Below are 11,939 nucleotides of genomic sequence, written 5' to 3' on the forward strand. Positions count from 1 at the left end.
GGATAAGGCTTTAAAAATAATGAAATTCGAGAGAAACGAAGGAAATTAAAAACAAGTCCACTGCAGTGCCTTCCGCAAATAAATGAGCTTCGCTTTCAAGTGGCGTTTATTGCTTATCTCAAGGAGAATGATAGCATTATTGCCAGGACAAAAACTTGTACCATGTCTTTGAACCTTGGCAAGACAGCTTGGAACCTAGCCAATGTCATCGCACAAGACTCGTAAAAATAAAACGTAAAACGAATTTTAAAATTTCTTTATATGATGTTTAAATACCATTCCATACTGTCCTTTTATATATTTATTCGTTATTGTTATGATTTTTATATTTATATAAAAACAAGTCGATTTATTTCATTTCATAAACGTCTTCCTTAATATTTATAAAATATCTTTCTATGGCCCACCTACCGTAATTTTTACTGTTCGGTATTTGTTTTATAGGACTATATGCCTATAAAAATCCATATAACAATTTTTAAAATATCTTTGTTATTGTAGACATTATTATTTATTTACATTATTAGTACGAATATTTTCATGTCTATGGTATTTAAACGACAAGGCTGTATTTTTTTCTTCCATTTTTGTAGAGATTTTTCCAATTTAAGGTTTCCAATTCCATCATTGATCTCGACATGTTTAGTACATAAACCTATTTAAGAGGCACTTCAAAATGCTAGACGAGAAAATCATTAATGCCCCTTAATTGGATAGGTATATTAAGATCTTGAAACGATAAATTAAAGCGTTCATTCCTTAAATTTAGTAACTTTGTCTTTAGTATTTATAGAAAAAATGTTATAGAGCCGTTTTAAATGAATACATTTACAGCATGCTTGCTCATCGAAAATCGACAATGACATTAAGTAACTTCAAACACATTTATCTAATGGACGATGGATCTTATGTGGTGTGAGTTACGTAAAATCCTGCCATTTTCGCTATTAGTTAAAAGTTGTCAGTCAGTTTTCCGCTATTTCCAGCAACTGTGTAAATGTTATAATCCTTCACGAACGAAACTAGTATTTACTGTGTTTTTTGTTTTGTCCAAATAAATCCGTTTTCTTTCTTTTGGCTTCCTATTTCTTTCCTTTTTTTTGCTCTCTAATCTGTTACTAATCCACATTAGATTCATATTGCATTATAATTCAAAACTTGTAAAATAGAAGAAGATATTATATATTCTGAGTATAACAATTAGTACTTATAAAATTACAAGCAGTTAACTGTGGCTTTGCCCACGTAAACCTATTATCGGCGATGTTCAAGAAATCTCCACTATTTTTTTTAAATGTTCCTGTGCTTCTGTTCATACACCCAATAGTTTAGAATGTATTGTCTTTCAGTGATAGAATTTAAAGACCGCAATATCGACTGTGTGTCCGGGATATATTGATGATTCGTAGATACTTGCCAAATTTTATGACAATTCTTTAAGCCATTAAGATTTGGTATTGGTAATCTCTTGGACCAATAAATAAAGAAACAAACTCTTTTTTACATTTATAATATTACTAGCTTAAACCTGCGAATTCGTCCATGTGACTGGGATATATTCACTGACTGATAAAAAAGCTTATAACCTGCATATAGTATGTATAAATAAAATTTCATAGTAATTGACTAAGCCGTTAAGGTACTAACATGTATTGGAACAAACAAACAAACTCATTTACACATTTATGATATTAGGGAGGACTGATTAATACGTAAGTACTGTTAAATATATGTGCATGATTTATAATTGATTCATCGTAAAACAAACGAGGGAGACTTTGTACAAAAGTCATTTGCTTGGGCACCTCTGTCCCATTTATATTTCTACCGTGAAGCAGTTGTGTTTGCATGGTTGTATTTCGGTTTAAAGGGTGGGATATGGCAGTGAATTTACAGAGTACAGAGGAATAACAACAGTCCTCAGGAATGGCAACACATGGGAGGTATCATGGACGAAACAGTATACTCTGTTTTGTCCATATAGTACTGCTTATCTCTATAAGCGACGGTTACCATTTTTCATCATGGGTCGTCAACTTGTTTTCTATTCTAAGTTCCATAAAAAACAACAAAATACACCGAAATAAACACGTTCCATTTGAAAGAGACTACGAAAACAGCGATCAAACCAATTTCTTGTATCATTTTAGGTAGGTAAATTACTAAGTTTCTATTGCTAGGAAATAGGTTACTAATACGGGACTGGCTGCAATCAAGCCGTTACCACTTAATATTTATGCATAACAAATAATTAATCATATTCAGCTCACATCTGAGTCCTTCGGCTCTATTCACTCACTGAAAGTGGCTCACGTAACAAAGGAACGGTAACCTGATACGTGACAAGAAATATGATGTATTAAACACCTCGCATTATTCTATTGTGGTAGACCCATTTACCGACTAATTGGTTCGGACGGATCCAGAAATATTCGTGACTTTCTTAGCGTGTCTCAGTCCAGGTGAAATCGCTGATCCGCTTGGTAAAGCGGGAGGGGATTATTGGTAACGACAACTGACGGCGCCATTAATAATACTCGACTACAATATACTCTGCCAGATGGACCTCCACGCCCTCCCTCTGGAGTTTGCAAATTGGCTAATTCTTAATAAATTTGTCACGATAGGACAACTGAGCTCACCTATCATCCTCCAATGGTACCTCGTCAGTGTATTTTAAAACTAGTGGAATTATCATTCCAATTTCATTTAAGATCTGCTTGGTTTATGGTTTAAAGTCAAACTCACCAACTTGATAACTCGACAGACTTGAGGACTTTGTGGCTCCAGCATCCGTACTTACACACTGTCACAAACGTATACGCTGTTACGTTAAAACAATAACGCAGATTGTGGATTAACTAAACGAGTTTTCGCTAAAAGTGAGGTTATTTTGAATGTCGACAGCCACATTCCTAATACCATTCGGGATATGTTTACGATTTCGGGGAAAAGTTCCAATATACGGGCAGCATGCCGTGGGAAATCGGCGTTGAAATACTTGTGTAGAATATAAAATATTTGTGTTGAGAAAATAAAACTAGTGAAACAATCTTTTGGTTAACATTATATTCAACATACAACATACGTATATATATATATATATATATATATATATATATATATATATATATATATATATATATATATATATATATATATTATACGATGCCTTCAATTTTGAGCCGATTTTTTATAATTATTTTTATAATAATAATAAAAAATATACAGTAATTCAAATTGTATATTTTATCTGGATTATCGTAATTTTGAACTGTAGTCAAAACTGTCAAACTTGATTAAATATAAAACATTTTAATAATAAATTTGTACGCTAATAAATCTACCTTGATTTTATTAATGAATGAATTTGTGTTAACTTTTTCAATAATACGATAGAGAAAACTCCAAACAAAGCTTCGGGAGTCAAGAAATTACTTTCGAAGTTCCATGGTTCTATTATAGACAACTAATATTATTATCTTCCTTTTCAATATTATTACAGAACAAATTAACTTTTGTAATACAATAGAAAAGTCTGTTGTTGCTTTCAAATTTGCATTATTTATAAGAAAAATATAATCTATAAAGATAAATTAATTTATACCGAGATTGTTGTAAAAGGAAACTTATATTCCACCACTATATCATTATTTGGAAAGAACAATAAAAAAATTGTTAATTTGTTTATTTACCAGAAAGAAATCTCGAAATAAAAGCTGGACCATCTAACCAGCGTGTATTAATATCCTTCTCATCAGTAATAGACCTGTGCCCGATACCTTAATTATTATAATGATATAATGGTGATATAAATAAAAAATAAAAAAAAGTTTAGTTAAGAAGGAGAGACGAGATAAAATATAGTGTCTAACATTTATTGTGATATCTTTTACACCATCTTCAAAATACCTCGCACGTATACAAGTAGTAAATGCATTGTTTTTAAAGCACTCGTTACACCTCACGTTTTTCTCATCAGCGTTCCTACTCTCATGGTACGTGACGCTTTTCCTTGATTGCGCGATGACTACACAAAAGTCACTTTTAGAATGTCACCCGTTGGACAGTCAAACTCGAATGTTTTAAACTTACTCAATCGGTACAGAATTATCTGATTATTTCTCATGACCGTCAATTTGGACAATGGAACGATCACGATTAAATCTACTAACAAGCTGCTAACGATGCATCGATTTCGAAAATGCACCAGAATATTCAATCATAGAAATGAATCTTAAACATCAAGCCAGCCGGCTTTACGTCATCGTTCGAAATCGATGTCTATATCGATTTGTTATCGAACGTCAAGAAAAACAAGTTCGTGAACGCTTTAAATTACGTAAGCCCAAAACCTGCCAGGATGATCAATGTGCAGTTAACAAAGCGAAGGCGGATCTGTCAGGTGACCTCGGTTGTTTTCAATTATGACTCATCTACTTAGAGAATTCACCAAACGAAACTCTTCCCACATGTCCTCACATTCAATGTCATGTAGATTGTAGACCCTACCCTTTTTAGGACGACGCCGTTATTTAAATGCTCTATTAAGGTTAAACAATCTATGTAAAAGGTATAATTAAGACTTGTTTCTTCTTTCACATTATTATTTATTGGATATAACTCACTCAATTTTACGATTTTTATGACATTTTTCTGTTTATCTTTACGCTTAAGGGGATGACAAAGAGGACCGATTAGTAATGCCTTTATCTTTGTTTCTTTTGCCTCATCTACTTTCATAGCTCATTTCATACACGCTGCGTCTAAAGACTTCTCCATCAGATAGTTTTGAACCGTCTAATCTGTCAATCCTGTTTAGTATAGGTTGCATATTTCAACATTTCCACTGTAACTAAAATGTTTCGTCATTGTTTCTACGTGCCCAAACAAAAGCAGAGTATGTTTTGCGTTTTTAGATCGACATTTTTATTCAAACTCTCTTATTCTCTCTTTGTAATATATTAAAAATTTCGTTATCTTTTTTAATGTAATATTATACTTAAACTAAACTAATAGGATTGTAATATTTCAATAATTTAATCGAAACATTAATTGGAAATTAACTTCCGTCAACGTTCTATATAAATTTAATTAATATACATACAAGCTAAGCAAATATTAATTTAGCGATAACATTATTTGACAAGAATGTTTGTATAGTTACAAATTGACTGCATTTTTATTTGCCTAGATTATACATATATGACACCTACCTATTGCTATAGAAATATCAATATTCTTCGTCAATATCATCATCTTATCAGCTATTATCCGTCTACTGCTGAACGTAGGTCTCTCTCATAGACTGCCATAAAGAACGGTCCTGAGCCACCTGTATTCACTGATTTTCTGCAGAACATTTGAGGTCGTCATTTCATCTATCGAGAGATTACTTACTGTATTTTACCTTACCTTTACTGTGTTTAATCATACGAGGAAGCCACATAATATTATTAATATTTAACAAAATGTACACATGGTAAAGCATAACTTGAATACTTCTTTACAACTAAGAAAAACAAATGAGGAAGCTTGTGGACTCATTGAAACAATACACAGGAGAGCCTTGATTAATAATACTAACTAGATAACGAATCCAATAAGTTCGGCAGAAAAAAATTATGAGTCAATATTTTCGTTGATTGAAATGAAACATTATTCCTGAATAAAATTAATTTGAGAGACTATAGTAAATTTGTTTTTGTCACATTTGATTAGAATAATTAAAGATTGTGTCCTATAAAAAACCGACTTCAATTGTGAGAAAACTGGTTATTTTGATCTAAAAAATGAACTATTAAACCGATTTTGATAAAATATCTATGGAACCAATTTGTATGTATGTCCTTTCAGATAAATGAAGAATTTTCCAAATAGGTTTACAACTGATGGAGTTATGAGGTAACAAACATTAAAAAAATACAACTGAATTGAGAACCTCCTTCTTTTTGAAATCGGTTGAAAACTTGTATAAATACTGTAAATATACCATTAATTCTATTAAACTGGTAACATTCGTCAGATTAGTAATAGATATAACTTAAGAATTTTTTTTTCGCTTTTCTACGTTTTTCTCAGTCGTCAATGTCCATAAAAAAGTTGCTAATGGGAATCGGATAGAATTATATGTGAGCCAATCCGTACTAAAATGTGGGAATCATTATTCTAGTGAAATGTTGAAAGACTAGGCGAGAACATCTAAAAGTTTCGAAGCTTTGTGCGAAAATTCACCGGATGGATATCTCACCGGGAGACAAACATTTGTATTGATATTGTAACAAGGAATCGAAAACTTGTTTTTGAATCTGAAATAAAAAGTATGTTTTTTCTTTTGAGGATTTGCCACCAGAATAAAGTAAAGAAAAAGTAAGAAAGTCCATAAATAGTTTGCGCCATTTTCTTGCAGTATTAGGAGCAAATTTTGAGACCTTTTTATTTATATCACAAAGGTGGCAAACAAGCATTCGTGTTTCAACCGTAAAGCAGTTGCGTTTGCATGGCTGTGTTTCGGTTTGAAGGGTGGGATATGGCGTGAATTCACTGGGTACGGAGGAATAACACCTGAGTCCTCAGGAATGGCAACGCATAGAGGGTATCATGGGTGAAACAATATACTCTGTTATGTCCATGGTACTGCTCATGTCTATAGGCAACGGTTACTACTTTCCATCAGGTGGGCCGTCAGCTTATTTGCCATTCTAATTTGAATAAAAAAAAATATAGCTCAAGTGAAGATAAACGGTCACTGTAGCCTAAAATCAACTTAATGTCAGATAAAGCAACATACATATAACCTGCTATAAAGGAACACCTCTGCTTAATCTATTATTCCTATGCTCATGCAGTTTCTTTGCGGGTATGAGATGTTTTGGATCAGCAACGTCCAAATCAAAGAGTTATTTCTTTACAAATATTGACAGGCTATGATGGTCAAATTGCTATCTCCAGTAAATAGAAAAAGTTATATGCTTTATAGTACAAAAAATCTACGGAGTAGACTCATTGTTGCCCATACCTAATATAATGTAATCACACGCCCAGTTACCAATGAAATTTTGCAACCAGACTTCATACGTGTTGTCTTCAATAAGAAAACAGAATTTCCTACGATTATATGTAACGTATTTACTTCTAAAACCTAATTATTTAAATTTAAATTAGGTTGCTGGTTACATTCGAATATTACCAACAATATATATACATTTTGTTTCAATAGAAATTCAGAAACTATGAGCATGTCGATAAGTTTAAACACTATCGTTACATGTTTTCCGAAAATTGAGAATAATGTTCATATACAACAATATTCCCAATTCACTAAATAAGATAAATTCAACACAAGTCCTTGTGTTATCTATATGAACTTTCGCTGTGAGACCTATATTATTTCTCCCATGGGAGTGTATGGCCATAATCTCCACGCTTGACATGAACTGGAAACAGTGGTGTCAGATATCTTGATATTACACAAAATATTACATAATATGGAATGTGATAAGGTTTTAGATGTTCTTAGAAAAAAAAACCAAGCTTGAACAATTAAAAGTTAATGTTATTTTCATCATTATCATTTCAACCATTATCTGTCCATTGCTGGACATAAGCCTCCCCCATAGACTGCCATAAAGAACGGTCCTGAGCCACCTGCATCCACTGCAGCGCAGTTCAGGTCGTCACTACATCTAGTGGGGGGTTATATTATTTTACAAATGTTATTTTACACTGCACTTATGTCATTAATTCAATAAACGAACTCTTATTACCAAGGCTAAAAAAAAATATGAAAATGTAAGCTAAATAATTCAGAACAGAAAACAGAAATTAAAATGTTTGTTGAACTGTTTTTAAGCTCGTATTTTCTAAAAAGTCTTATATTTTAGCAAAAATGACACGTTGCCACCCATAAGAATATAAATTGATCTCTAGGTGTAATAAATAAATATGATATTGTTAATACACATAAGAATGCTGCTAAGAATTTAGTAGGCGTAGCCAGCGCCTTAGCTAAGTACTTACTACAAACACACGTACTTTAAACCTAACTACAAGCCTAAATCTGTTTTATTACTGAATAACTTAGATATACAACAAATAATATTATATGTAAGCATTTATGTATTAGGGAGAAAGGTTTTTGAGTGGCGACTCTGTAAGGGCAAATGCATTGTAGGATAACTCCCTACTAGATGGTGTGACGATCTCAAATGCATTGCATGGGGTCAGTGGATAGATGATTCAGGACCGTTCCTTATGGCAGTCTATGGAGAAGGCTTATGTTTAACTGTGGATAGATAATAAATACTAAGGTGGTAAGTTGAAATCTAAGTTGTAGAGTCTATTTCAATAGAAAAAAAATTAATATACAACCAAACGAATAATTTATTCGACTATGAACAATCTGCTGGTATTTATCAGTACAAAAATATTATTTAATTGATTGATAATTCGTAAATAAACAAAAGACAGATATAAATAAATAATTCGATTTGTTACAAATTAATTAATTTGATTTTTAAGTGTTTTTGTTCTAAAAATTGTGACTATGGTCATTGTGATATCCATGGTACTATAGTCTACAGGCGATGGTTACCACTTTCCATCAGGTGGGCCGTAAATGGCATACAAAAAAATTCAACAATACATATATATGTATTGAAACAGCCTACGGAATCAGAACAGTAGATCCAGAATATGTCTGCAAATATTAAACTGCTTCTTGCGTAAAAGATAAATGAATTAATCTAAAATAAATAAAATTATATTCTTTTTATTCTTTAGTAATTGATTTTGTCGACTATTACCTACTGCTATGATATGTAGCATGATGATATGATGGGTAAACAAAAGATTTCATTTGCCCGTATTTTGCCAACTAATTACCAATCTCATGAGGAAGGGGCGAGTTATCCCGTCAGTGGTTACACGCCTTTACTACATTATTACCCAGATCCTGTAATTTAATTTAAAATTTCAAATACATATCATAATTCTTCTTTTGACCCCAAATACCTAACTGTGAGTTAAATATATTTTTTTGGCAATAAAGTATAAATAAATATAGGCAATTATAAAAATAGGCACGTAGTAATAATAGGCGCCTACTTGCATTAAAATATTTCATCTATATAAGTAATTAACATGGTGTCTAATTAGTTATATAATATATAAATAGAATAATATAAAATATATTTAAATATATATAATTTTGTGAACAATATTATATGGATAAATATATAACATAATTCGCCATTATATATAACTAGCTTTTACCTGCAACTTTGTTCGCATGACCGCGATAAATGGCTTAGCCTATATCCTTTGTCATTCCAAATACTCTACCTATATTAAATTTTATAACGATTGGCGACAATTGGCGTTAAAGTGCCAAGAGATAACAAAATAACTCATACAAAATATCGATAATATTAATGATTATATTTGGATCGTCTTTCACTGAATATTATCAAAATTATAGCAACTACGCTAAAATATTATTTGCATTTATAATAAATATTAATAAAATAATTTATGCGTATTTATTGGTATCATTAATTTATTATTCTTATATAATATAAAATACCGTTCATCACAGAATTTTGCAATGTTTTCCTAAATGAGATCCATAACATTATTGCCAATTTTATTGGCAAGATTAAAAGCTTTCACTGAATTTAAAGTCGAAACCAGTTCATATTATGTAAGTTTTTTTAGTTATATTAAAATGCACAAAATTCTTATGATTATTAATATTTATTAAAATTTCAAATGCAAGTAGTACCTATAACAAAATTACTTACCAGTAAATTATGTGACAATCCAATTAGAAATAAATCACAATAGAAACACAGAGACGGACAATTCAGCGAACACCACAGTACGGGGCAAAAAACAATATAATAAAATAAAATCACCAGGGTCAAACAGGATAGCACAATTCAAACAAGACGCGGACACACCATGCTCACTGAATTCTGAAATTTTCAGATTTCGTGAATGAGGAACAGTGCTGTTTCACGATTACAGATACAGACGTTTCATAATCAATGCGTGAGTGTCGTAATATTTACGTAATTTTTTTTCAGCCTGTCAGATGGTCGGCGCGATGTAGTGAAACGAGAAGCGAATGTACCACTCCCGGCGAACGCACGGGCCGCACTGCTTGCCCATAACGGCAAAAGGTCGTTCGTTACCCACATTCTCTTTCCGCGCAAGCCTTCCCAAGTTAGAAAGAGAAAGGACATCCACAGCTTTAATATAACACGAGACAGAAGAAGACAGATATACATAACAGCCTCAGGAAAACCCGAATTCGAAGTCTTGATAGTTCTAACTTGAGATCGTGCTTTGCCTTTGTGAATTATTTGAAAGGTATGCTAAGTCGTTGCACAAGTATACGTGTAAACGGAAATGACAAAAGTGTTTAATTATTATATGAGTGGGTAACTGAGCTATTTACAAGGTTACAATAACAGTGCAAGCCTACTTATTGCTATTATCAATGTTTTTATCATTAATAAAGCTGTCGAGGCTTTGTTTGCATGAATCTGTTCATTCTAAATTTAAGTATATTGAAAACAATTAGAGCACGTATTATATAATTTTAAGCAATGTTAACATAATTAGGCTACTTAGAATAATGTTCATAAATACAGTATAAATAAAATCAATAATTAAGATTTTATAGTCATTAAAAGTAGATCTTCTTTTGTAAAATTATATATTAACTTCTTACTTCTTCTTACTAACTAGCTGTTATTTGTTAAAAAACAAAATATTCTTAGTAATTTTATAAAATTAAAATCATTTAGATATAAAGTTTTTTATTTATCTAAGTATTGTAACCCATTTATATATTTCGCACAATAACTACTTTTTTTTATTTTCACCCGAGAAAAGTTTGAATATAGTATTTGAATAAACTAACGTCTTTAAAGTATATATATATATATACATATACAACTTAGAATGGCAAACAAGCTGACGGACAGTGGTAACCGTCGCCTATAGACATGAGCAGTACCATGGAAATAACAGAGTATACTGTTTCGCCCATGCGTTGCCATTCCTGAGGACTCAAGTGTTATTCCTCTGTACCCCGTAAATTCACGCCATATCTCACCCTTCAAAGAGGAAACACAGCCAAGCAAACACAGCTGCTTCACGGTTAAAACACGAATGGGACAGAGTTACCCAAGCAATCGACTTTTGTAAATCGAATCTCCCTCTGGTAAAATATTTTAAATATTGTAAAAACAATATAGATAAAAGATGGCATAAACAATTAAGTTTTCTTTATTTATCATCAAAATAATAACAGCGGAAGGCTATTACTACAAAATCTCGAATTTTGCCCTTTTTCGTTTATGGCATATCTCAAACAGCTTGCCAGCTTGCCTAGTAATTCATTACATATAACTCGCCGGTGAAATTGCAATCAAAGTTCATTAATATTCATCTTCAATGCGACATGCCTATCAAACTTAAAGGGTTATACGATTCGTATCAAATGACTTTTTTAACCACCCAGATCATTTTCATTCTTCAGCTCAAAGCTGTCATCATGCCTCATTACCCTTTAGATAAAAACAACGACGTTTTAAATGTGAGGACGTAGCGCCTAACTTAGGGAATGCTAGTCGGGCAAATGCCCAGGACGGCAAAATGAGTTTACATTTATTATAAATACATATAAGAGAGAGAAAAGCAATATACCTAGATCGTTTAAGTCCTCTGCTTGGATACCACTATCCCATTCATGTTTCTGCTGTGAAACAGTGGGATATGTCAATGAAATTACAGGGTACAGAGGTATAGCATTTTATTACGCAAGAATGGCAACGAATGAAAGGTGTCAGGGGCGCCACAGTATACTCTGTTATATCCATAGTTTATGAATATAGGCGATGGTTGCTATTTTCATCAAGTGGACAGTCAGC

The 11,939-nt window shown here is 32.1% G+C and overlaps 1 protein-coding gene across 1 annotated transcript in view; it reads right to left on the minus strand.

The window, feature by feature from the left end:
• LOC113522463 (putative mediator of RNA polymerase II transcription subunit 26) overlaps positions 1 to 10,175 on the minus strand; it is a 75,747-nt gene extending 65,572 nt beyond the window's left edge. Inside the window, exon 1 of the mRNA XM_026908148.3 lies at positions 9,801 to 10,175. The gene's annotated coding sequence lies outside the window, so the exon portion shown is untranslated. The remainder of the gene's footprint in view (positions 1 to 9,800) is intronic.
• Between the last annotated feature and the right edge of the window lie 1,764 nt (positions 10,176 to 11,939).

This window comes from Galleria mellonella, unplaced genomic scaffold, assembly GCF_026898425.1.
Source record: "Galleria mellonella isolate WM207_F2 unplaced genomic scaffold, CSIRO_AGI_GalMel_v1 utg38, whole genome shotgun sequence".
NCBI classification, from domain to species: Eukaryota; Metazoa; Arthropoda; class Insecta; order Lepidoptera; family Pyralidae; genus Galleria; species Galleria mellonella.